This window comes from Rhinolophus sinicus, linkage group LG02, assembly GCF_036562045.2.
Source record: "Rhinolophus sinicus isolate RSC01 linkage group LG02, ASM3656204v1, whole genome shotgun sequence".
NCBI lineage: Eukaryota > Metazoa > Chordata > Mammalia > Chiroptera > Rhinolophidae > Rhinolophus > Rhinolophus sinicus.
In genome coordinates, this window is record NC_133752.1 from 130386239 (window position 1) to 130414160 (window position 27922).

At 38.8% G+C, this 27922-nt stretch overlaps 1 long non-coding RNA gene across 1 annotated transcript; it reads left to right on the forward strand.

Annotated features, from left to right (window-relative positions):
* The first annotated feature begins 1071 nt into the window (after positions 1 to 1071).
* On the forward strand, positions 1072 to 27666 carry LOC109460033 (small ribosomal subunit protein uS5). Its single transcript, XR_002139472.2, has 6 exons — positions 1072 to 1161; positions 5455 to 5658; positions 5988 to 6163; positions 10240 to 11051; positions 12030 to 12116; positions 26310 to 27666. It is a non-coding gene; the product is annotated as a small ribosomal subunit protein uS5 (long non-coding RNA).
* The last annotated feature ends 256 nt before the right edge of the window (positions 27667 to 27922 follow it).

A 27922-nucleotide genomic window follows, 5' to 3' on the forward strand; every position in this document is an offset into this window, starting at 1 on the left:
GATATTTTCTTAAACAAAATAGACCTTCTACTAGGTTTCTACTTAGTAATACAGAAATCAAGAAGCTTGAAGTGTTCTAGTTTTTTATTATCTTATTTTATAATTGTAGTTGTTTAAAGGTAAGTAATAATCTGACTTCCCCTCCATTTTTCATAGTACCTATGAAATAGGATAATCTAGAATATATAGTAAAAAGTTAATAAATGCTTGTTAATGAGTGTCCACTAAATAACCTCCTTTTTTCTCTGATATTGTTCTTTATACCTAACATCTTTGGAAATTTCTCTCTAGGGCATATAACCAGGAGAATAGGTACACTGAGTTCAATATTATAACATATCTGAAGTTCCAAGAGATTTAAGCTTAATGTTCCAAAGAATACTGAGAACTTGGGCCAAACCAAACATAATAAATACACAAAGACCAAAGAATAAGCTCAACCCCATCTTTACTACACATCTTCATCTCCACCATGTCTGAACACGTGATTGGATGGTGGGTGGTTGCCTAGGCATCCATATTTTGTAAAGTTTCTTCTGAAAATACTCTGATCATACTGAATTTTCAAATAGCATTTTAAGGGTTCAAATATTGATAAAGAAAGAGATATGCACAAGTGCCTTGAGTTCTCTGTGTGGGAGATGGACACACTTTAATGTCTTCTCTCTATATGTTGAGTCAGGCATTCTAAGAAGGAATTGGAATTTGACTGCTTAGTGCTTTGGGCTCTCAAGAGGAAAACATTTTTAGGTATCATTAATAATTCATAAATGAAGTTAACCAGATCAAAAAAATTCTATATTTTTGTAACTTAGATCTCTAAATTTTTAGTGCCTTTAAAATGCATGCCTACCAAGAATCACTTTGAATGATTATTTTAATGATTAATGGCAGTCCAGTGCTCTGTGATACAAAGATTGATGGTTGCAGCCCACCCCAAAGTGAGTGCATTCCTCAGCAGCCCTCATTTGGAGGATGATGACCAGTATAGAATCACTTTTTTAATAAGTCATATTATAGTGGACTTGGGGCTGTAGACACCTGTGTTTAACATCCTTTTGTATTTAATTTAGATTATTTTATCTGAGGATGGGAGAAAAAAAAGAACAATTTCAGCCTACGGCTTCTCTGTGATAGTGATGGAAATTCAGGAAGAACAAGGTAATTTTCTCTACTGTTGATGAGAGGGTCCCTTGCCTCAGAATTTAAAGGAATGACAAATGAAAAGTTCCTCTCCCTCCCCATGAGCTTTACAAATCAGAAACAACACTCCTTTCCTGGCATGTGATACTTTTATTTATTTATTTATTCTTCTTCCCCTTGTTCTGCCTCCCACCCCACTCCAGTTCAAGCTGTTGTTTCTCAGTCTAGTTGCGTAGGACACAGCTCCCTGGCCCATGTTGGTATTATGAGCCTTGCACTCCCCTTGGCTGAGGCAGTATGTCGCCATTTGTCGGCCGGCCGCTCACAGCAGCTCACGGCAGCTCTCACCAGCTGCCGGCCACTCACACTGGCCACCGGCCACTCCTAGCAGCACATGGTAGCCCGCGGCAACACACAGCAGCCCGCGGCAGCCCATGGCAGCTCAAGCCCATCTCCAGCTGCTCACGGCAGCCCAGATTCAGGGAGAGCCGTTGTTCACAATCTTAGCTGTAGAGGGCACAGCTCACTGGCCCCTATGGGAATTGAAACAGCAACCTCGATGTTAGGAGCTCGGCACTCCAACCACCTGAGCCACCGGGCTTGCCCGATACTTTTATTAATGTGATTTTACACTTTCTGAAAACTTTGGTTTCATGATCCAATAGTGTATTTTGGGAGGTCAGAATCACCTGAGGGAGAATTTCCAAATACACACACACACAGACACACACACACACACACACACACACACACACACACAAAAATATACATACCTCACTCATTTTTTAATTTGCAAATTTGATTTAGAGGATAAATTATTTAAAAATTGACCAAGAAAAAAAAAATGACCAAGAAGACAAAATTACTTTGGGAAGTTCATAGAGGGTAGGTAGTGATTACCAGTTTCTCTGCCTCTATGTTATAATTATTAGCATGAATCTTAGAGAAGGCAAAGAAGGAATCAGGTTAGACATGTTGTGGGCAAGAATTTACATAAATCAATAATTATATTATTTTCATTTTCAGTCTGCTGTGGCTGCATAAGTATGGTATATCCTTTCATCGTCATCATTTGAGGATGCATATTAATTCATAAATAAGGCTTTGTTTTTATCACTTGTAGAGATTAAAAAATTAAGGAAGGCATTTGTTTTAGACAAGGTAAGAAATGCATACAAAGCCTGGTAAATTAATTTTGCATTGCCTTTTATATAGATTTTGTTTAATTTTATTCTTAGCCTAGGTGATAGATCATAATAATAGAAGTACATTTTTAAATACTTAAATGATTAATTTCTTGCTAAAGAAAACTAGCTCAAAATTAAACATAATCTTGTACTAATTTACTTTCAAAAAGCTAAAAACCTACATAGGTGTAATTTTTTGGCAATATTACATTTTAAGTACATGTAATGTACTTACAATATACCCAAAATATTGTTTCAGGATCTGTTGGGTAGAATTTATGAAACATAATTTATTTAGTCTTAAATTGCAAATTAATGCTGTGAATATAGGAAACTAAGGAATTTTTGTATAGTAGCATAACCGCTGTATGATCCTGATTTTAAATACTATGTAAGAAACCAGACAAGTCTATTTGAGGTGGAGGAATTAGGTGAGTGGACCACAGGTCAAAGGGTACCAGTATGAAATAATACTAATTTTTGCTCAGCTCTGAAAATTTGAAATTTTGACCAAGCTACTTGTCACTGACATCATTGCTCATAAGAATTAGACATTTATGCTTTAGAGCTCTCTGATATAGTTTTGAACTCCATCTAAGGGATATCATGTCTTGGCAACTATTAGTCAACAACACTGAATCCAAAAATGTTACGTTTTGTCATACTCATAGATCCGCGAAACTAAAAGTATATGTGCATATTAAATTTTCCTGTATTCATGGAGCCAAAGAAAGTTAACTAGAGTGTATAGTCTCAACTCAAATATAATCGTGACACATTGCTTAAAAACCTTTCAGGAAAGTCCGTAATCTGGCCCCAGCCCACACTGTGTTCTCACTCCTGATACTCTCCTAGTGCATCTTATTCAGCTGCTCCTTTTATTCCAACAAACCATGTTTAATCCTGCCTTCTTGCCATGATTCTACTGTTCTTTTTGCACTGAATTCACTTTCCTGACTAGCTATCTTTCACCCTTTAAGACATAGCTCAAATTTTAATGCCTATAAGAAGTCTTCTTGACCACCCCCACCCCAGTTAATCATCTTCCATCTTTCCTTCCCACAGCATTTCAGTATGTCTCTCCCACTAGACCATGAGTTAGTGAGCTTCTTGAAAGCAATGGCAATGTCTTATTCATCTTTATATTCCTGTTCCTCTCACTGTTCCCTCAAACTACCACAATGCCTACTGCCATGCCTGGCATAGTACCTCTTTAATGGATGACTGAATGCTAAATCAATATGATCCCCAGTCGCTCCAAACTGCAGTCTAAAGAAGATGACATTTGTGTGAGAAGGCAAGAAACAAACAAACCTGTACAACTTAAACAAAAGACTATACACAATTTATACAATTGAAACCCCAGATTTTATTCAGAAAATAGAATGGGAAAGTTAAGTATTTATGGTTAAGTACAGAAATTAAATGTAAATCATTGGGAATTTGCGTAGGAGACAGTGCTTGGAGGTGAATTTGCAGGAGATCATGCAAGTCCTGTGTCATATCTGCTGAGTTCCTGAAGAGAATGAACTCTGACTAAAATAGTTCCTTTTGCCATCCATCATGGCTTTGTTTCACCAGTGGTTTTCCTATGTGTTTGGGTTATTTTAATAGCCTACCTTTTTGCAACATGCAATCACAACACTTTGTTTAAATAAAAAGTCTTAACCATAGTAGATAGAGGTTGATCCAGATTTATGGAGCTTGAAATGTATGCAATTTGGTAGTAGAATCCTCCTTAAGACGAAGAACACAAAATCACAAGTATCGAATTATGTATGGAAGCGAATATTTATTTAGAACAAGAAATCAAAACAAATTGCAATTTTTCAAAAGTGACAAATACCACAAATATCACAAACCCATAAAAATATTATTTTATTAATATCCTCATGTGCCTCTATAATTGTTTCCCTTACATTTTTCCCCTATATGCCCATTGATTGCCTCTTCATATGATAATGATTTTGTTATCACTTACTGTAGAAAAAGTGGAAAAATAATTTAGTCTTGCCTCTAGAATGTTTTTCATGATCTACCCACAACCTTCCTGTGCTGGCCACTAAGGGGACACATACTTTTTGTGAGAAACCTCTGGCTTTGAACCTTTGTTATGGTGCTGCTAAGTCTGCATAACGGGCTATTAGAGCATTTCTGGAAGCCATTTCTACACCAGAATGGCTAACAATGGCTTACCTACACATAGGAGTGATGAAACCCCAAAAACATACCCCAAACATCATAAATTACCAATCTATTTTCCTTATCCAAGTCCCCAGAATGCCTGCAGCCACTGCAACAAACCAATCAGACATAAGGAAAAATGTGATAGAGGAGACGTTGGAATGGGAAGATAGAATGGTCTTAGCCAGTTATAGTTAAAATATCTCACTTTTGCAAATTTTACAAAATCTATCTGATCATGTGAAAACAACAGTAGGCCCTTTCCAGCACCTTGAAAGGGGCCAGTGCACAGGAAGGGCCCCAACGCTGGAATCTGCCTCTTACCCAGTGGAAGTGAAAGAAAAATCACTCCTTCCCTGGCCCTCAAATGGAAATGAGAATATGAGGAAATGGAAATGAGGATGCTGGCTGAGAACGTCATCAAATCTCAAAGATTCATTTTGTGTTATTAAGAAAATAGCTCTTTCTCATTCTCGATAGATGTGAAGAGAAAGGGGGTGGATAAAGGCAAGACCATTGCTTTGCACAAAAATATGACTTACAAGAGTATAGATTCTGGAGGGAAAGATGCCTTGTAAATTAGGAAATGGTTAGAAAAATGTTTTCTCCTTTTTACAGGTTTGTATGGTGTTAGTGAGGGGAGTCATAGACTGGCAAAACATTAATCATATCCAACCTGAAGGTAGTAAAGTGTCTTTCATGAAAAAAAAATAAAAAAATGAACCAACACAAAGAAACTTAACTTTAAAATACAGCACTTCACCTCTCTATGGTAACATTTGGCTGGGTTGGACAGTGACTGCCCCTTATAGATCTAGTATGTGAACCCAAGGCTGTCAGCATCCTCACGACTTACACAATCATACAAAAGCTTTTATTTCAGTCCACTTTATTTCTTGCTCCTTACTTAGGCTTGACTGTATTGTTTTTATGCTTTAAGGAATTGGTCTTTGATCCAGCCAGCCTGCCTACACTTCATACTTGTGAGGAGACCATGAAGAATCCGATTTTATGTGGAGAATCCAAGCGTGTTGGAGATGGCATCACAAGACTTGGAGAGACTATTCTGTGGGAGGTGGACACCAGTAGACCACACTGACTGTACTAGTAACAGGCTACCTCCCAGGACGTTATCCCAGACTGAGTGAGTTGGACTCAGGAAAACTTATGGCTACAGGGAGAGTGGAGAGACCTGTAGGGAAGGAGGACGGACAGGCAGTGTCAATAACTGGGTTCAGTGTGTGGGGTTTTTTCAGAGGTTGGGGAGATTCCAGGGAAGGCTAGAAAAAGGAAGGGTTTGGGGAGAAGGATGCAAATTTGAAGACCAAAGAAGCAATTTAGGGACAGTGGCGTATCCAAAGAGGGTCACAGTAAACGTTTTAAATGATCACATGCTTTTCCTTTGGTACTCTAAAGAGCCATTTTGAGCCAATAGCTTCAACTGTCCCTCTCCTGGTATGTAATTTTCTTCAGTTACCCCAACATGAAGGAAACGGTGGAAGTCCACACCATCTTGTATGTTGGTGCTGAGGATTCTAAAGGTTACAGGGCAGTAAAGGAGAAGGTGAACCTAACCCACCTGCAGAGAAACAGAAGCATCCAGTGGAAGAAACCATGCCCAGGAGTGCCAACAAGTGACCAGCAGCAAGGTGAGTACTGCCTGAAGCAGTGCTGAGAGGATTGCAGAGAACATATAATTTTCTCGAGTTCATTGCAAGAATGCTGTCAAAATGCTTGCAAATCCCAGTTCCTGGCACAAAGAAAGTACCTAAAATTCTTAGCCTTCCTTGTTATTTTTGTTACTGTAGAACAGCATTGGTTTGAACTGCATGGGTCCACTTATATGTGGGTTTTTTTCCATAAATACATGGAGTAATGTAAATGTATTTTCACTTATAATTTTCTTAATAGCATTTTCTTTGCTTTGACTTTATTTTAAGAATATAGTATAAAATATATAAAATATGTGTTAATCAACTGTTTATGTTATCAGTAAGGCTACCAGTGAACAACAGGATATTGGTAAAATTTTGGGGGAATCAAAATTTATACATAAATTTTCTCCTGCACAGTGGGATAGAGTGAACACCCCTAATCACCCCCCAGTAAATTGTTCAAGGGTTAACTGTGGGTTTTTTTTCTTCTTAAATCTACTTTCGTGCTATTTGTAGGTCATAAATACTTATGGGTAAGGATAAATGTCATACAGAGGCAGCTCAAAATCTACATTTGGTCCTTTTTTTTGAAAATTTGTCAGTCTGTCCAGTTTCCCACAGCTCACGCAATAATTACTACATGGTTTAAAATTACTTACATTTATAAAAAAATTTTTTTCTAAATTTTTACCACTCATACAAAAACAGTCACACGTGGTAAATTAATGAATAAACACACACACAATCATAAATTAAAAACAGAAGTTATTATGGACTCCAGATCCAAATATTTTAGAAAGACCTTTATCTGGACTTTTCAGCAGCAGCATGTGTTTCAGTCACTGTAGTTTGGTTAAAGAGAGGAAGGAAAGGGGAATTATCCTCAGAGATGACTAATTGTTCAGGGAAGTGAGTCTCTCTAGAGAAATGTTAAGAAGGAAATTACTTAGTATTGGAATTTTAAGTTGCTAAAATGCCACTTTGCAGAGAGGAAAAGGTAGTCCCTGTCCAGTCATTGTTTCATCCCTGAGTGTGGTCACCTTAAATCCACAATACAGAAAATCTTTTAATAATAGGCATCCACTCCAAGATGCAGTGTGCAGCATTAAAAAAACAGAAAGTAATAGAATTGAGATCACTTGATTATTTCTTCAAACACGTTTTAAGTGTCTGCTGCGCTATGCTCATCGCTGGGGATGCAAATAAGAAGTGGGGCACACGGCCGGCCTGGTGGCTCAGGTGGTTGGAGCTCCGTGCTCCTAACTCCAAAGGCTGCCGGTTGGACTCCCACATGGGCCAGTGGGCTCTCAACCACCAGGTTGCCGGTTCAACTCCTCGAGTCCCACAAAGGATGGTGGGCTCTGCCCCCTGCAACTAAGATTGAATACCGCACCTTGAGCTGAGCTGCTGCTGAGCTCCCTGATGGCTCAGTTGGTTGGAGCACGTCCTCTCAAGCACAAGGTTGCCTGTTCGACTCCCACAAGGGATGGTGGGCTGTGCCCCCTGCAACTAGCAACTGCAACTGGACCTGGAGCTAAGCTGCACCCTCCACAACTAAAAAACTGAAAGGACAACAACTTAAAGCTGAACAGCACCCTCCACAACTAAGATTGAAAGGACAACAACTTGACTTGGAAAAAAAAAAGTCCTGGAAATATACACTGTTCCCTGATTAAATCCTGTTCCCCTTCCCCAATAAAAAATCAAACAAAAAAAAATTAAAATACATAAAATTAAAAAAAAAAAGAAGTGGGGCACAGCCCCCAGAATATACTGCTCGATGACAAGAAGTGTTGCACTGATACTTAATTTTTCTGCCTTCTCTGAAAATCTACTACATTGGGCTACAAATATAGCCTATGTCGGCTTGTATAAAAGATTATCTGGTGATGTGAACAATCACTGCCTACACTTTATTGTCTAGAGCCTAGGCAGGAGGGTTCCACGCAAAGAGAGAATTTTGCTGCTTTTCCCACACTTCACCAAGGAAAAGAAAAGAAGTAAGCCTTCTTGAGCACCGATTACTTATTCCTCACAATCACCCCGAGAGGTTCGTGTTTCGCATCCAAGAGTTTTATGTAGTTGAGGATCATGCGACTCAGAGAAAGTAAGTGAATCGCTGAGGTTCCACAGGGCAGTGAGGAAGTGGCTGTAACCCCAGCGCTCTCCTCTAAGCTACCACCTTCTACGTGCCAGCTCTTCGCTTCAGTATCAGCTTCAGACACTTGGTCATATCTGAATGCCATATTAATAAGCATTTTACCTTAAATCAACTCACTTTTTAAATTTCAAATATTTCTCTAAAAAGGAAACTATATACTGCCATAGATGGAAATTCTGTTTCTGGGATCATAACCAAAAAGTAACTATAAAAAGTCTCCATGGGTAAAATGCTTGTCTGTCAGCTCATCCTGACCTGTTTCCACCTCACTGTGATGTTTAAAGGGTTTTCTTTCTGTCTCTAGTCGCCCTATGAGGTCTTGGTCAACCCTTATTTCCCACCCTGCCTCAATTCTTCTCTCTGAGAACCGAAGGCTGCTTATCAAATACATTTGAAGGTGCCGTACGTCTCCAAGCTTGACCTGAGAGGCCTACATACAGGAATATAATACTTTTCCTCTTGTGCACAACTGAAAAGCATGCACACTTTGGGAAACCCCAAAGCAAGCTGCTTCCTAACACTGCCTTTTAAGAAAAAATACTAAACCCAAATACTGCTGAGGGATCAAAACACAAACAGTGCAGTTCTGAGGCATATGAATTGGCCTAGTCATTCAGTAATGACTTTGGGAAAACACAAAGGGCTAATATATCCTTTTTAGTAGATAACATTTCTCTCTAAAGCTCTCCTCCATGACGTTTATTTTTAGCGTCCTGTGGCTAGCATGCTGGACTGGGGCATGATGGACCTATTCATTTATGCTGTCTTCATGTTGAATGCAATTGCTACAGTTGAATCAGTTGTGTCATGAACCAAACTAGTAGTTATAGTCACCAATACAAATGGGTTAATGGTGCCTTGGGCTCTTATTTTGAAGGCAGTCATTTCTCTTGAGTACCATGCAGAATCTGAAAGGAAAAATTCTTGGTAGCTGCAGTGAATTTTCTTTGGAATGTAACTTGTTAAGTGTTGATTCTCTGATTGAAAACCTTTGTGGGTGACGATATTTTGGTAGCCTGTTCCATTTACATAGGCATGTCCCTGATTCCTGTTCTATGTGCATATGCCTTTATTAAAAAGTTGTTTTATTATTTCGGGCTAGGCACTATTCTAAATGCTTTATATAAAGTAACTCATTTAAGGAGACATGTTTTGGTTTGTGTTGTCAGCCATCTTCCTTCTATACTCTTTTCTGACTTTTATATGTCCTCTCTCCACATTACCAGGGCACACGGATTGTCTTGTGCTCTCTGCTCTGGCTTTTGCTCTGGCTAGATTGATATTCCTGGGTGTTCCATGCTCTAAAATCCTCTACTCTCCAACCCCTACTCATCAAAATTCTCATTACTTGTGTGTGGCTGATTTTAGGTGCTAGAAAGAAACTTTCCAGAGATGCTTTCATGTGCAAAGAGGATACTGCATAAATCAAATGTGTATCTGGTGATATTTCAGGCAAGTGGGTCCAGCAGTGAGGAGTAGGCATGCAGGCGTTCCAAGTTACTTGGTGGAAGGGTTGGCCCTTCTGAGGGGTGGAGGCCACAGCTCAGAGCTGTTTCTCTTTTTTAAAGCATCATCTTTTCTCTACTTTTGAACATGAGAAAAACACAGGGGAAGAATACCAGCAAAGATAAATTAGCACACTCAGCTTCTCTTAAATTCTACAGAACATACCAAGGCAAGGGCAGGGAAAGTGATATTGTGAAAAAAAATAAACTATGGGTGTCTTCTTTAGGTGCAGGTTTCCTACTATTGCTGTTAACGTGCTAACCTGGACCTGTTGATCATTGGCTGACCATGTACAAATTAATTTACATTTACCCCCATTCGGGGAAGCTCTAAGGAGAAAAGAAAGTCTTAAATTAATTTCTAGAACTCTTAACCTATGCTGATATATATTTTTTTATCTCAGTTCTTAATGGTGATGGTGGACTAAAGCTTTCCAAAGCAGGACATGCTGGTTTTTCAGTCATCTTTTGCGTATAACTTTCTGAAGTAAGAATTAATTATTTCACAAAGGTATGATCTTTTCCTGTCATCCTTAACTTCTAAACAGAAGGCTAAGGCTATTAGTCTTTGTCTTCTCCAAATTAATAATGCAGATGTCCCAAGCAATGACATCATTCCAACTCAATTTCCATATTTATTATAGTAAAACTGCTTTATATACTTTCCAGAATAATTTTTAAAATTGGAGCTCTGGAAAAGAACCGAAAGAAAAACAAATGCAATAATTAATTATTAGGTGTTTCCTGATAAGTAAAAGGGATATTTATGCCTCCTATTTATGTTTGTGTTTTTTCTGATGTACTAATTATCAAATTATGTACAATGCAATATCACTGCACAATAGAATTGCTGACTAATGATAACAAAGTTTACCTTCAGAGATTCTTCTTAGTAACTAGGCCCTTAAGCTAGGCCTATTGCCTGGTCAGCTTATGCCACCCTTCATTTACTTTTTTTTTTTTTTTAATTTATTGGGGTGACAATTTTTAGTAAAATTACATAGATTTCAGATGTACAATTCTGTATTACATCATCTATAAATCCCATTGTGTGTTCACCACCTTCATTTACTTTTTATGACTCTTGTCACAATTATAGTTAATCATTTGTGTTGCTATTTATATGATCTCTTTCTTCCCTATTTGGCTGTGGGCTGCCTGAGGAACTTTCGTGATTTGCATTCCCAGTATGATGAAAGCCCCTGGCATTCTCAGGGTGAGTAAAGTCTTCATACAAACAATTATCGTACATCGAGTAAACAAATGATATATCAAGGCACCTGTGATAAGTTCATTGTGATAATTAAGCAATGAATTTGGCAAAAGTTTCTTAGCAGTTAAGGCTCAAGCAAAACATCTTGGGCTTTTGTTCTAGCTAAAAATAGCATGCACATAAAGAGACAATTTTCTTTGAACTAAACTCAGAGACACCCAGGAACAGAAATGACCACATCTGTGTTTTTTGCAGAACTACCAAATGCTATTCTAATAATTTATTTCACAGACACTCCTTCAAAGTTAAGATTACATTTAACTAACAACAATGTATTATTTATTGATAACAGATTACATGGTCCAAGTACATTGTTATTAGTTAACCAAGACAAAACATAGTTTGGTGTTTAATTGTTCAAATTTTTGATTCAGAAATATCTGGGTTTGTATGCTCGCTGTACCCTTACAAGCTGTATGATCTGGGCAATTTACTCATCCTCTGAGCCTTGGTTTTCAACTTGTAAAAAGTAACACTAGTCCCTATTCGTCAGTGTGCTGTGTGAATTAAAAAATAATTTATGTAATCCTCTGACAAAGAGTAGGTGCTCAATATATGAGGGAAGTATTATTAGCTAACAATACTGAAGCAAAACTAGTGGAATCTAAAGAAATCAATCGTGACTATAATGATAAAAACAATTTCTCCCTGTCTCAGAGGTTTATGTAAGCATTATGAAGTGACATCTCTCATTCAGTTCCTGATTGAATTGTTCTAGTAAGTGTGGGAAATGAAGAAATGTGATGGTTAATGGTTAAACAGAGAGTCATTTTTAGATACTAGGTAGTCGGGGGCAAATTTGTTCTGCTAAGAAAGAAAAAGATTCCAACTCATATTCTGACCCAGACAGAATTTCCACTCAGTTGTGCTGATAGCCAGAATGCTTGTGAATATAATCAAACTCTTTTATCAAACATTTAGATACGTACTTGAGTGAGGTGCCCAAGTTCCGTACCACATAAAAAGAAAGGACAGAACACTGTCATCCTGGATTGCCAGATGAATCAGGTAAAAGCTGCAGCTCCCACCTGCCTTAGGTACTGTTAAAGGGCTCTGTTCAAATCTCACAAACTGCCTACAGGTACAACTCTCTGAGCTCAGGTGTAATGACTACCAAGATGTGACGTCAATCATCCAATAGATCTCATGGTTTCTTAGGATGACTTTTGCTACAAGAAATGGTAAGGTGTGCTCATCTTCCTCTTTTTTTTTACAGCAGAAAAGAATTTATTCTAATCATGTATTAGTCATTAAAATGAAATGGATATATGATATAGTTTTTATTCCTAGCTGTGTTATCCATGTGATGGACTAAGGCATCGTAGTGATAATAAAAGAATAAATGTTTCCAGAACTTGCAAAAGAATTATGGAAGAAAGCTGCTTCAAAACATTGATTGGTCTACAACTTAAGGGTGAGAATAGATCCACCTTGATCCATCTAGGCTATACCTATATGGTTCATTAGAGTAAATAGTTAAGCAATTTTATTTTCTATCCTGCGTTTAGGACAGGAAATTAAATTTTCTAATGCCTAGAGATTTTTCTAGGATTTTTTTCTTTAGGTGTTAATAATTGATGCGATTATTTAGAGCTGTCTAATTCAGTAGCTACCAGCCACATGTGGCTATCTAAACTAAATTTAATTTAAAATTATAATTAAAATGTCAGTTCCTCAAGTCTACTAGTCACATTTCAAGGGCTCAAGAGCCATTAAGTGGTTAGTGGCTACCATATTGAACAGTGCAGATACAGACCAGTTCAATCATTGCAGAAAGTTTTATTGAACAGTATTGTACTAGAATGACTAAAATTACTGGCTGCCAATTTGGGATGCTTCCTAGAACCTTATAAAGTACTGAGATCATTCTAAGGTGGTAGGATTAAGGGAGTAATTTGTCCAACTATCAATGGAAATTTGTAATTTTTGATTCCTTTTACAAATGTCATGCGATATATAATTCTGTCCTGACAGCTGAGAACAATTTCTCGTTCCAAAACCAATGCTGTTACCAGGGTCTCTACAAAGCATGGGTTTTCTCATTAAACCTACACAGTAATACCTTCCATGAGGTAGGTATTATTATTTTCAAAAGGCAGATGAGTAAAGTAAATCTCAGTGTGATGAATTTACTTGTCCCAAATCATTCAGTTGGTAAGGGGATGATAGGAATTTAAATCCTCTGCTGTCTAATTCCAAAGCCCTATGCACTCACTGTTCAGCAGACTCTCTACTAGAGAAAATCATTACAATGCTTCCTGTTTTTGAGCCACTTTAGATTCTTGACCTAGACTCCCACACTTACTAATTGTGTGACCGTGAACAAACAATTTGACTTCTTTGTGCCTCGGTTTCCTCATCTATAAAATGGGAATGATAACAGTAGTAGCCACCTCCAAGTGTTGTGAAATTAGGCGTATGTGAAACATTTGGAACAGTGCTTGGTCATGTGTAAGAGTTCAATAAATGTTTGCTGTTATTATCTAATTCAGTGTTTTAAAAGAGAGGTTGAGAAAGAACTTTTGGTAGTTTCAATTGCTAATGTAATTATTTATAAAAGTCTGGAAAACACTTTTTTAAATGGTACCTGCTTTTCAAGATGTCAGACAAAGAGATGGATAACCAGGCCTTCCCTCATCTTCACACCCCACAAAGATGGCTGGCTTCAGCCAGTCTACTGAGGTATCACAAAAGGAAAAACTTCTCCAAAAAGCCTGAGGAAAAAAAGCAGAAAATCCTCAGAGCTCAGGAGGTTTATCCAAAGCCTAGACAGAGTTTATTTTCACTTAAACTTCTTTTTAGAGAAAGCAAGAAAAGGACAGAGGATTGGAAACTTTGAGTGGAAAGAATATTGTCAGATAAGGGGCCATGTGAGGACTGCTGTCAAATGCAGACCTTATTTAGGGTCATTAATTTTGCAGTTCTGAATCTCAGAAGAGTCTAGGAGAGCCTTTCTCATGGACTCCTGGGAGGCAAGATTCAGAATTCATAAACACAGGGAACCTGATGGGTTTCCGGGGCAATGTTTTCCATGAACTAGGGCAGAAATGCAGAATGTCAAAGCTGAGTGCCCCTTTGCAACTCAAGACAGAAGACCTGCATTTTATACCTAGAAAAAAGGTTGAAACAAACTACTCCTGCTAGTGCACAGTTCTAACAGTCTCTCTCTCTCTCTCTCTCTCTCTCTCTCTCTCACACACACACACACACACACACACACACACACGCGTGCAATAGCCCAAGCCTCAAGGAAGAACCATTTAATTAGAAATAGGAAACAAATCAAGTTTCAATAGCAGGAAAATAACCACCAACCCTCACCCCCACCTCCACCCCAAACACACTCAAAATAAATATCTGGGCCTCCTCCTTTCCTTCTTCTCAGATGTATTGTAGCAGTGACCTTGTGGAGTCCATTATACTGTCTAACTCTTAGAATAATTCTGTGGGTGGGGGAGGTGGATTTCAGGCCCAGTAGAAATGGAATAACCTCTCACAGGAGGCTAGGGGAGGAGAGGGAGAATTTCAGAAAGTGGGAACCTTTTGGAAGACCCAAAGCAGCATTTCATTTTCATGTAGGGCTATTCTCATTATTCTATTCCTTCTGCAGACCTAGATGTCACAGGCAGAAGGACAGAGAGAGATAAAAAATGATAGCCAATAGCAAAGAAACCATTTATTATCACACAGTTGCGTATATGATTAAGTCAGGTAGGATTTAAGAACAAAAATCAAATGACATTTCTCCTCATTGCCTTTGCAGTTTTCAATAAAACTGCTATTCTTTTGAAAAATTAAGACTATTTCTACTTCTTTCTCTCTAAATTGAACTGTATTTTGTTTATACAAGAAAACAATAATAAGCTTCTAAATGCTGGGTATGTTCCAGGCGCTATGTAAGCCATTTCAGCAGGATTTCATTTCATCCTCACAACTCTTGAGCAGGCTTGCTAGTTAGTGGCAGGACATCTCTCCACTCTTTAACCAGGACACGGTTCTGTGCTGTGTATAGTGTGTCATCTGTTAGTGATGGGTGAATCTGCCACCCCCACCCTCGATTACAAGCCACCCTGAGGCCCTCTACTATAAAGAATTGAAAGTTTTCTTTTGAAGATTTTCGTTTTGAACTCTTTGTCAGCTTGGGGTCCCGCCTTAGCATTTTGGTTCAAGCAGGGCTCACATCACTACACACACACACACACACACACACACACACACACACACACACTTTGATATTGGTCTCCACCTAACATTACTTGAGAGGATGCAGCTGCCTCTCCACAAATGCCTTCTCGCATTTTCTATTGTCTTGACTTTATTGTCCCCTACATCCTATTGCAGCCTATATAGTTTTTTCAGGCTTTCTCTGAAGTTGGGGTTACTAAAAGAAATGATAGAATTCAAAGGAAAATAATTTTAAACTGTGTTAAATGTAACAGAGTTTGGCAAACTTTTTCTGTAAATGACCATATAGTAAATAATTTAGGCTTTGGATAGTTTGTCTCTTTTGCAACAATTCAACTTTGCTATTGAAGGAAAAACAGCCACAGACAATATACAAACAAAGGGACTTGGCTGTGTTCCAATAAAACTTTATTTACAAAAATAAGCATTAAGCTGGGTTTGGCCTGTGGGCTAAAGTTTGCTGACCCCTGGTCTAGACCGGTGCTATGCCATAAAAATGTAATGCAAGCCACAAATGTGATTTTAAAGGTTTTAGCAGCCCCATTTAAAAAAAAAAAAAAAAAAAAAGGAAAGGAAAACAGGTAAAATTAATTTTAATAATGTTTTATTTAGTCCAAAATATTCTCATTTCAACATGAAATTAACATTAAAAATATTAATGAAATATCTTAAATTCGTTCTTTGTGCTGTGAGTGGAATTTGATATTCATAGCACATTTCAATGCAGACTAACCACATTTCAAGTGCTCAATAGCTACCTGTAGGTAGTGGCTACTGCGTTGGATGGAGCAGCTGCAGACTCTGCAGGTATCTCTAGTTCCTCATCTACGTCCCCTCTTCTTAGGTCTACCCATCTGCATACTCATCCTCTACCCACAGAGCTTGGCCCAGGACCCTTATTCCTTGCCCTGACTTTGAGATGTTCAGCGCAGAATAGCATTCAGAAATTGCCTTTGGCTACTAATGGTGACCTTCGTCATTCTAAGTCCCATAAGTATGTGTCTGTGTGGTGTGGTTGGTGGTGTCTGTCTTAGTCTGTTCAGGCTCCTGGAACAAAAATGCCACATACTGCATGACTTAAACAACAAATGTGTATTTCTCACGAGAAATAGGTGAGAGCTCTGGAGCCTGAGAAGTCTAAGATAAGGTGCTGGTACATTTGGTGTCTGGTAAGGGCCAGCTTCCTGATTCATAGACTGCCATCTTCTTGCTGTCCTCACATGGCGGGGGGTGAGGGAGCTCTCTGGGGTCTCCTTCATAAGGGCCCTAATCCCATTCGTGAGGGCTTCACCCTCATGATCTAATCATTTCCCAAAGGCCCCCACCTCTTAACACCATCACGTTGGAGGTTAGGTTTGAATTATGAATTGGGGTGGGGGGCACAGACATTCAGTCTAAAGTGGTGTCCCAATGATTGCGGAGAATACTTAGCAATCCAGGTTCTGAAGGGCAGCCAGAATATATGTGCGCACTCCAAATGTATACCTTTTGAGGTTTCCCCATCAGAATGAGTTCTAAATTGTTCTTTTTGACTTTTTCAGAGAGTTTTTCAGAGTTATTCAGAGAGTAACTATTGGATCTGAAATCTTTCTGTCTCTCTCTCTTTTTCTGTTTTGGTCTTGCTGGGTCTCTGTGCCTCTGTGTCTCTGTCTTTGTCTGTCTCTCTCTCCCCTCTGATATACAAACACTGGTGACCCCCCGCCACACACACACACACACACACACACACACAGAGAAAAATATTTGTTCTCAAAACTGTACCATCTAGTAAATTTGTAAGGAGGAAGAGAAACATTTTTTCCCCCTAATTATCCCATACTCTGCAATGCTGCGAATTTACTTTGGAATCAATACTTCACAATAGCTTAAAGAGTAGTATTAGTTCCTTTCCTTCATCTTTTTATCTCTCAGTTTCCAGTTTTATCTGCTTAGGCCTGCCAGAAATAAGAAGCAGACTCATCACTGAGCCATTACTTCTTATGGCCAGTCTCCCAGTTACATGAAGACACACGTGAAAACTTGTAAAAGCCCAGCTGAATTCTTAGACCAAGGCTGCATGGGTTTGGGTGAGACCACACTGCTATAACAGACACCCAGTACTACGGCAGCTTAAAGAACATAGAGTCTATTTCTCTGTCATGTAACCATTTTGAAGAGGGTGTTCCAGGTCAGCAAGACAGCTGTTAGGTTTCTCCATCACCCTCGGGGCATGTCCTCAAAGAGCCGTAGCCACCAAGCCAGGCTCTGTAGCTAGAAAGTCAATGAGAACATGGAGAAGGCATATCAAATGTCTTAAAAACCAAGCCTAGAAGCAGCACATGTCATTTATGCTCATGTTCTAGGAAAATACTTATCACAAAATCATACCTCAATGTGCAGAAGGCTGAGGAATTTAAGAGGGCAGCCATGTACCCAGAAGGAAAGGAGAATGAATTTTAGTGGGTAAATAATAGTCTTCACCAAGGTTGACTGGGCTGTGGGGGATCATTCTTCTACTATCAACTTCATCAGTTTATATAATGATTTTAACAGTTCTATGGATCAAAGGTGTTATTTCCATTTTACAGGTGAGGAAATTGAGGCATTAGGTTATGTAAATCAGAGAATATTTTTCCTTGTTATAGTACATTCTTCTTCTTATTATGTTTGTTTGGGATATGTCTTCAACCAGATCATAAAATTGTGCCTGCAACACTATAAAATTCAACATCTAAACATAGCAATTGCTTAATAAAACTTTGCTAATTGAATGACTGAATTAATGATAAACATATTTATGTGCTGATGCTACAAACTAATAGAAACAGACTACTTGCTGCATTCTAGGTTAATTATTTTGATAAGAACTAATGTTTTAATATTCAGGTACTCAAGACAGCTATTAAAGGGTATCAGAGATGGCTGCTAATTTCTTCTATAATGCTGAGTCATAGAATCATGTTTATTTAATTTGTCTATTAACCCAGAATTTACAAAAATACAAACTAGTCAAAAAATCCTACTTTTTAATCATTCAGTCAAATGGTTTATACACATAGAAACCACTTGATAAGAAGGCAAAGCCTTCTGTACATAGGGTCGAACAAGAAAAAGGAAGAACAAGAAAAAGGAAGATAAGAACAAGAAAAAGGAAGATAAGAACAAGAAAAAGGAAGAAAACTAATACTGAGTTAATTGTGTGATAGGCCCTTTATATAATCCTCACAAAACCCTGGTAGGTAAAGAACATACAACTATTCACAAATTCAGAAAGAGGTTATGGGGAGGAAAATCTTTTCCTCTGTTCTCTTAGGTTCAGTGTGTGATGGCCTGTAAATTACGTTTACAAAAGACAGGTTAACAGGAGAAAAGGGTATGCAATTCTAACATATGTACATGCACAGTAGTTTACAGAACATAAATCTCAAAGAAGTAGCTATACTTAGGTGCTTTATACCCTTCTTAAATAAGGAAGAGAATTTGGGCTTCAGAGGACAATAAATTGTGGGGAAATGACTAGGAATTCTATGGGGGAAGCTAATGGAAGCTAAGGCTATTTTAGTAAGGCCTGTTTACACAAACTCATCTCAGTATTGACGTCCCATCTTCGATGATAGGAGTTGCTCTTCTCTCCCTGGTGCAGGGTGGGTACCTTACTCAATGGGAAATCTATATCCTGCTTTTAGGCAATGAGGGGAGGGCAGAGAACCCTTCCTGCATCTGTTGACTTCCAATTGCCTTCATCTCAAAATAGTCTCTATGCCAAAGTGGCGTATTTTAGGGTGGCATATTCTGATCCTCTTCAAAGTTCAGAAAGATTAAATTACTTGTCCAGGTTTACTCAGGTAGTGAGTAAAGGACTCTGAGTTTTAAATTCACGTCTGCTAGCCTCTAACGCATCTGCTTTTAAAATGTAAACATTCAGAAAAAGTCTGATTTCTCTATTTTATTTAAGATTATTAAAATAATAGTTTCGTCCCAAATAATGTCTTTTTTTTTTAATAGCACGATGCTGGTCCAAAGTGCTTTTATGAAATATCTCATTTGATCCTCTAGTAACAGTTAGTAGAATGGCAAGACTTGCTAAACTGGTTTTACAAAGGAAGAAACTAAGTAACAAAGGATTTAATAACTTGACCATTGCTGAGCAACCAGTTGGTAACATTGTTGCAACCATGTTCTAGGGCTCCCGAATTTCAGAAATGGCGGTTTCGTTACTGCCTGTTCCCTAACTGCCCACCCAATGAATTTAAATGGGATTATTCCATTTAACCACAGACTTCGGGCATAGCATCTGGGGTTTGCATGAAAGTCACTGTTCTGAAATCCTATGACCGGGGTCTGAGTCCAGGTTTAGCTCTGTGGGGATAATACGACCCACTTTGTGGGAGGAGCTTGAGAGGAGATGAAGCAATAGGGAACCTTACAGAGGGGCCTCCATTTCCCTGGCCTCAGGCTTCAGTGTGGAAGAACCTCCACTGGAAAAATCTGCTTTACCATTGCCAGTCTGGATTGCGTATCCTCAGGACAGAAGGAGTGATGTATCAGATTGGGCTATTTGGGAGAAAGAACTGGGCAAGCAAAGCCCAGTCCCATCTTGGGTTTCCTTTTCTTCAGAACTCATCGGTGGAGGTCTGCCTTCTGCCTTCTGCCTTGCTGTGGGTGTGAAGGGGGCTGTGTCTGCAAGGAGGCCAGTGTTAGTCAGAGGTGAAGCCACTGCAGATACAAAACCATGTTTTCCAACCTGACTTATCTGGAAGAAAGGTGTTATTTTGATCTCCATTTGCCTGCCTCCTGCATCTCTCAATTGATTCTAAAGGTAGGCAGGGAAAATTGCTTTTATTTACTGGATCCCCAGAACCCAACAAATAAATGCATTCTTTTTATTTTCCTTATTCATAGAAGAAGGTGTCCTAAATTCACTGTAAAATTGTATCTGAACAAAGGGATAAATAATTTTAGATGTATGAATCAAGTTTTAACTTGTAGGTGTGAAAAGCTCCTTTCTGTCCTTATAAATCTAAATGGGTATTGCTTTCCCCAGAGAATCACAGTGTTTGTTATTGGTGGTTCTGGTGAAATTTGGTATTTGAGAAGTTTCAAAACGTCACAGGAGCAACCCAAATATACAAAAAGAACACCCGACTAAGTGGATAATAATAATGATGCTAATAAAATATCAACAAAAATTAGAAAAATGGAAGTAAAATACTTCTGCCTTTCAAATTAGAGCCATCTAAGTGATTTGGCAGTGGGAAAGTGCTGGGATACTCCTCTAGTGCTAATTTTGGATACAGGAAAGTCATAGCCTGCTTGGACTTAAACATTTATTCTTTGAACTTGTAATAGCTCTTCTTACTGAGGTCTGGGATCTCTTCCACCCAAGGGAATCAGTACATCAACTCTTAGCAAGAATAGACTGATAGAGCCTGCCCATTCACCTTCCTCCTCAGGCAACTCGGACGCTACTCTTTCCTGCCTTTTGTGCCACTCCAGCTCTTTCTTGCTGACTCTTCCACCAACTCTTTAAATGCTGGAATTCCTGGTCCTCTTAGTTCCTTCTTCCTTTTCCCTGGGCTTCCTCATCTACACTCCTTGCGCTTAAGACTTCTACATCCACACTTGCCTGCAAAATTATTCTCCTGAAATTGCACATTCAAATTTCTAAGTGCTGAAGGTGTCCCAGCTATCTCAAACACAGCATGGCAGAACGCAACTCATTTTGTACACGTCTCCCAGGTTGGAAGATGTCACATCAAAGTCAGCTTCTCTTGAAAAATTGGAAAATCTGATAATACTGAATGATCAGCGAGGTGTGGGAGGACACCTGGCTGGAGCTGAGGAGCAACTGCCCCCGTAAATGAAACCCGTGGTCCCCTGTTGCTCTCAGTCCTCACCACCCCATGTCCTGGACCTGGCTGACTTCACACAGTATGTTCTCTGTCGGGCACCTGTAGATGTCTGAGTTTGTGACCACTGACTTAGGCCATACTGGACCACCTGCTGAAGTGAGACATAAAGTGAAGGACCAAATAACATCACCTTTTCCTATTCAGGCTGGAATTGCCTGATTTTATTGAATCCTGGCTCCGCCAGTTACTAAACTCATTACAATTTTGCATAAGTTACTTAACCTCTCTGGACCTCAGTGACCTCATCTATAAAACAGTGATAATGAAATTAGCTACCTCACAGGGATGTTGTGAGAGTTAAGTGAGCTAAAACACACAGGCAACTTAGAACAATGCCCAACAAATCATAAAGCATAGTGTTGGCTGCCTCAGCCCCTGCTGTTTGTTATTCTCTTCTGGATTTTTGTGACATAATTCTCAAAACTTTTTCTAAAAGAAATGGTTGGAATATAGATTTAATCTGGTTTGTGACCTGTAAAGAATATAACCTGGATTGTGTGAAACTACGTAAATGCATTTTTTCATTACTAAGAATTGATATTTCTGGAATTAAATAAAGGTTCAGTTTGACAACTAAAAGTAGTGAGAATGATAGGCCCACGATGAAATGGCAAACACTTGATACCAACACATTTCATGAATTGACTAGTTTTTCTGTACACGAAATCCGTGCCTAGCCCAAAGCGGAAGTCATTGTTTGAACAGTTTTGTATTCCACATGTATTTCCTGCATAACCTTGAACAACTAAGCCAAACCGTCATCCATATGGCTGCTCTCTTGTCAAGAGTGCTGCCCTGCTCTCGTCCCACAGCAGGTTCTTACATCCCTTGCAAGATGTGCTCTCAGTGTCACTCTGTGACATCTTTCCTGATACCCTCTTCTCTATTATTAGTGCTTATGTTGAGTTGTAACTGCTTGTTTACATGTGTTTCTCTTGGAGTGAATTCCGTGAATTCTGGGACATTGTATGCATTTAAGTAGAATGGATATAACTACAGGCTCAGGCTCTGATGCCAGGCTGCCTGGATTCAAATCCTGACTCTGCCATTTATGGGCTGTGTGGCCTTGGAACAGGTCCCGGATCTCTCTGAATTTCAATTTCTTCATCTAAAACATAGGGATAATAATCTCTAGGTTTTTTGTGAAGATTAAATGAGCTAATATTTGTAAAACTCTATAGAACAGTGTCTGGCACATGGAAGACATTTAATTAAATATTAGTGATTATTATTATCATTGCTGTTGACTTGATTTTTAAAAAGTTTACTTCCATATCTTATTTCTGGTTTCCTTCAATTGCTCAGATTTACTCTGCTACAACTGATGGCAAACCTGATTTTACTGCTCTCCCTTTCTTTTATTTTCAGAACTCACCTTTCAAAATATGAATCACAATTTGATCTTGTAAGATAGTATATTGAGAAATGAAAGATATGGAATGTCTAGTATTGGCAAAGGGTGCAGTCACATTCCATTCTTTTAAATAACTTATCCTGTAACTCCTCACCACGCCCTGGTAAGATCCTTCTAGATAAATAAATTGATTCCCTTTCCTTTCTGTACTCCACTCTCATGTCCTTCTACTCCCATTGCAACGTGTTTAATATGTATCTATTTGTAGTTAATTAGTACATTGTAGGTAAATTATATGTAGAAATAAAAACCTGGGTGCTGGCATGCTTACTGCCCTGGACAAAGCTAGGAAATATATGTGTATATACAAACCTGTATATGTACACATCCATCTATCTGTAAACATGAGTTCATACTGGTATCGTGATCCCTAATCTAGCATCACAGGGCTCATTTCAGCCTTCTTTCTTTGATTATTTGTGACTTTTTCTCTGATAATGGAGACCTGGCTCCCATTAGCTACAATTATTTACTTATTTGTTTGACCCCATGCGTTGAATTGTGTTCTCCCAAAGTCCTAGCCCCCAGCACCGCATGACGTGATCTTATTGGGAGATGGTCTTTACAGAGGTAAAGGGTGAGCAAGTTAAAATGAGGTCATTAAGGTGGGCCCTAATGTATCAAAAATGACTGGTGTCCTTAGAACGGGGGAAGTTTGGACACAGACACATCCATAGAGGGAAGATGATGTGAAGACTCAGGGAGAAGATGGACATCTACAAGCCAGATATAAAGGCCTAGAGCAAATCCTTCCCTCACAACTCTCAGAAGGAAGCAACTCTGCTAACACCTTGATTTCAGACTGCTAGTATCCAGAACTGTGAGACAATAAATTTCTGTTGCTTAAGCTGCCCAGTTTGGTAGTATGCACATAGTTTTGGAATTCCTAGTACCCCTATGAGAAACAAATTTACTAATTAGAGTATAATGTTTATGTATAGCTCTTTTTGCTTTTTAGCCTTATAGTATTTGGTCAAGACACTGTTTTCCAAAGTTGTTTCCTTCTTTACCTGTCCCTTTGATTAGGTTATATTGTATATTTGTAAGGCAATTAGATTAATTTGTCACAGTCTGCGTTCCATCCTAGGATCCTTGAACATCCTGGTTGATTTTTTAAAAAATTGAATACAGCATATGAATTTTGACAAATTGATAAACCCTATAGGTATAAAGTATATCAGTATCCACTATTTATAGAGTATTGAACAGTTCTGTTACCCTGAAAAATCCCCTCCTGCTTCAGTGCCTTTGTAGTCAACTCTTCACTCCTCCTGAACCGCTGGCAACCACTGATATGTTTTCCATTACTATATTTTTGCCTTTGTCATATGACATATAAATAGAATTATATAATATATAGCTTTTTGAAACTGGCTTTTTTCACTTAGCAAAAATGTATTTGAGATTAATCTGTATTGTTGAGTGAATTGGTAGTTTGTTCCTTTTTATTTATGAGCAGTATTCCATTTTTCCACTGTTTATCTATTCACCTGTGGAAAGACATCTTTGTTGCTTCTGGTTTTTGGCAATTAGAAATAAAGTTGCTATAAATATTCACCTCCAGGTGTGTGTGTGTGTGTGTGTGTGTGTGTGAGTGTGTGTGTGTGTGTGAGTGTGTGTGAGTGTGTGTGTGTGTGAGTGTGTGTGTGTGAGTGTGTGTGTGTGTGTAAGTTTTCAGTTCATTTGGGTAAATACCCAGGAGTGAAATACCTGGGTCATATGGTAAGGTACTATATTTAACTTTATAAGATATTGCCAAACTATCTTCCAAATGACTGTACCATTTTGCATTTATACCAGCAATGAAGGAGAGTTCCTGTCGTTTCACATCTTTATCAGCATTTTGTACTGTCAGGATTTTTGTTTGTTTGTTTGTTTTAATTTGAGCAATTCAAATGAGTGTATAATGATACCTAATTGTGGTGATATTTTGCAAGCACTGCATTTTGTAGATTCATCCCTGTTGCATATTACAATCAATGTTTCTGCTGCATAATACTTTTTGGTATACATCCACTGCATTTCACTATCAATTCTCCCAATAACAGACCCTCCAATTGTCTCCAAACACTATCATGTGATTTATTGTCTTCAGTCATTACGATCTCAAGGATTTTAATATTTCTTTCCTTTCTTTTTACCAGCAAGTTGTTTCATAGATGAGGAAAAATAATAATATCCAAATAATATCCAAACCATATCCAAATACTATCTTGCATAGAGTAGATTGTGAAATTTTCTCTATGGAAACATTTCTCTATGAAACATAGACTCTCTGATAAATATAGAATTGGTACAATTGTCTTCAACAAAGGATTATTTAATAAAGCATTATGACTTCTGATTTATTTTTAAGCATTATGACTTCTCTTTCTCTTTCTCCCTCTCTTGCTTTCTTCCTTTCATTTCGTTCTCTCAAACAATTATTTATTGAAGTCTTTGCCTTGCTAGTCACTGTCCAAGCCAGGGGCATACAAAAGCAAGGACACTGCCCTGTAGCAGCTAACAATCTAGGATAATGTGTGTTGAAGGAGAAGGAAACATGGGAACAAACATACATACAAAAAAGAATAGATAAGAGTGCGCAGCCAGATATGCTTTAGTGAGTTAGGAAAGCTTCTCCAGAGAAGATAAAAATTTGAACTAGAAGGGAAGCGCAGAAAGCATAAAAACATGTGGAGAGTCTGGTGAGTAGTTCAAAGTCATAAAGTATGGGGTTCATGACTATTGATAGTGGGAAGTATGCTAGAAAAATAGGATGCCTTCGGATTGGAATGGGCTTTGGAGGCCTTATTTTGTCATGTAGACATAAAGTGCCATTGAACATTTTATGACAAAGTGGATTTGATTAGACTTGTGTTTTAGAACCATAGCTTTGGCAATGTAGACCAGAGAGGAATAAGATATTAGGGAGATTAATGGCAAGGCTATTGCACACAGTTCAGGTAAGAAATATTGAAAACCCACACTAAGGAATGGCCTACTTTCTGCCTAAGTGATCTATTTGTGAGAAACAAAGGGAAAAAGTAAATCTGGGAAGGTAGGCCTATATTTGGCTGTAAATTAGGAAAACAAACCCCAATCATCATAAAAGGGCAACGTCAGAGGTCCTTGTGGTGTTGATAGAACTGTTCTGTATCTTGCTGTGGAGACACACAAACTTACGTATGTGATAACATTGTATAGAAGAACTAAATACACAGGCACACTTAAGTGGGTCCAAGTGAGACTGGGGAAGTCTCAATAAGATTATGGATTGTTTGTACCATTGTAGTAAACTGGATAAAGTTTACATGATCTCTCTGTGTTGTTTTGTGCGATTGCATATGGCTCTACAATCATTTCAATAAAAGTTTCAATTGAAATGATAGCAAAATAAAGATATTTTCTATTAATTCCTCCCCTCTTTTTTTTTTCAGATATAGGGGAAGAATTTAAGGCAACTTGTCCACAATTCTCCACTGGAATTTAGATTGATTTTATATTGCATTTATATAACAATTTGGAAAAAAATTAAAACCAGCCAGATTCAAAACTAAGAAAACAGTTATTTAAATGTAACTTGTACAGTTTTAGATAATTATTGGTGCCATTAGACATTTTACATACTGATTAATTGCGAAGGGAAAAAATAAACATTTACTGAGTACTTCAAGTGCAGGTTATTGATCTAAGGGCTTACACATATTTCTCTGTTTCATGCTAATGAAGAGGCAGGTGTTGTTAGAAGAACTATTACTTCTCTGAAAAAACACCAAATGACGGATGACACCGGGATGACACCAGTGCACCAGGAGGGCCCTGAGGCCTGGGATGGGGTGGGGGAGGGGCCCTGGACGATTTGGCAGCGGGGTCCCTGGCCAGGGTCATGCGGGACGTGGGGGAGCTCGCAGAGGCAAGGCTGAGGACCAGGAGTGGATCGTCATCACCAAGCTGGGACTCCTGGTCAAGGACGTGGAGATCAAGTCTCTGCAGGAGATCTAGCTCTCTCTGCACATCAAGGAATCTGAAGTCATTGATTTTTTTTTTCCTGGGGGCATCCCTCAAGAACGAGGGTTTGAAGAGTATGCCGGTGCAAAAGCAGACCTGTGCAGGCCAGAGGCCCCAGTTCAAGGCATTTGTCCACCATCCGGGACTACAAAGGACATGTGGGTTTGGGTGTTAAGTGCTTCAAGGAAGTAGCCACTGTCATCCGTGGGGCCATCATCCTGGCCAAGCTCTCCGTTGTCTCTGTGCAGCGAGGCTACCGGGTAATAAGATGGGCAAGCCCCACACTGTCCTTTGTAAGGTGACCTGCAGCTGTGGCTCTGTGCTGTGCACCTCATCCCTGCCCCCAGAGGCACTGGCATCTCTCAGCTCCTGTGCCCAAGAAGCTGTTTATGATGGCTGATATCGTCAACAGTTATTCCTCAGCCAGGGGCTGCACTACCACCCTGGGCAACTTCTCCGAGGCCACCTTTGATAAGTCAAAGACCTACAGCTCTTTCACCTCTGACCTCTGGACAGAGACCGTGTTCACCAAGTCTCCCTTCACTGACCATCTTGTAAAGACCCACACCAGAGATTCTGTGTAGAGAACCCAGGCTCCAGCTGTGGCCACCACATAATTTATACAAGAAAAATAAAGTTGATCCTGTTAAAAAGGAAAAAAAAAAGAATTATTAATGCGCTTTACAGATGGGGAAAACCTAAGGGTCAGAGTGCACAAATACATGTGGGAGGTCAGCGATTTGGTTGAATCTACGCCTGTCTGACTTTCAAGCCTATGCATTTTCCTACTCCTTAGGGGCTGAAATACAGACACACGCACATTTAAAATATCATCTCTGTCACCTGTCTTATCTGGTTGATCTCTACAGTGTCTGTATTCAGTACTTAGAAATATGGGATATTGTACTTTTGTGATAATCAGTGTGGATTATTTCAGCTCAGGAAAACATGTTTAAAAATTTGCGACAAGATAGCTTTTGATAAAATATTTCACAAAAATGTGTTAGATACTATTAGAACACTTAAGGGAAGTTTCTCCCACCATTAATTAAAACAAAAATAAAAGTTTACGATGTAAGAGGTTTACGATGTTTAACTTTTGTTGAGTGTTTACTAAATGTCAGGTACCACGCTATGCAATTTACACATTGCTTAAAATTTCACAACAAAATAGGGACAGAACCTGGGCTGTTTGACTCCCAAATAGCCACACTTCTAAACCACCAGGCTTTTACAATGCTATAACAATCTACCAACTGAAAATAACGGGAGATGAAGGAAAAAGGAAGTTTAACCTAAAGTTTAGCATGGTCCAAGGTCAGTGACCAGGGCCA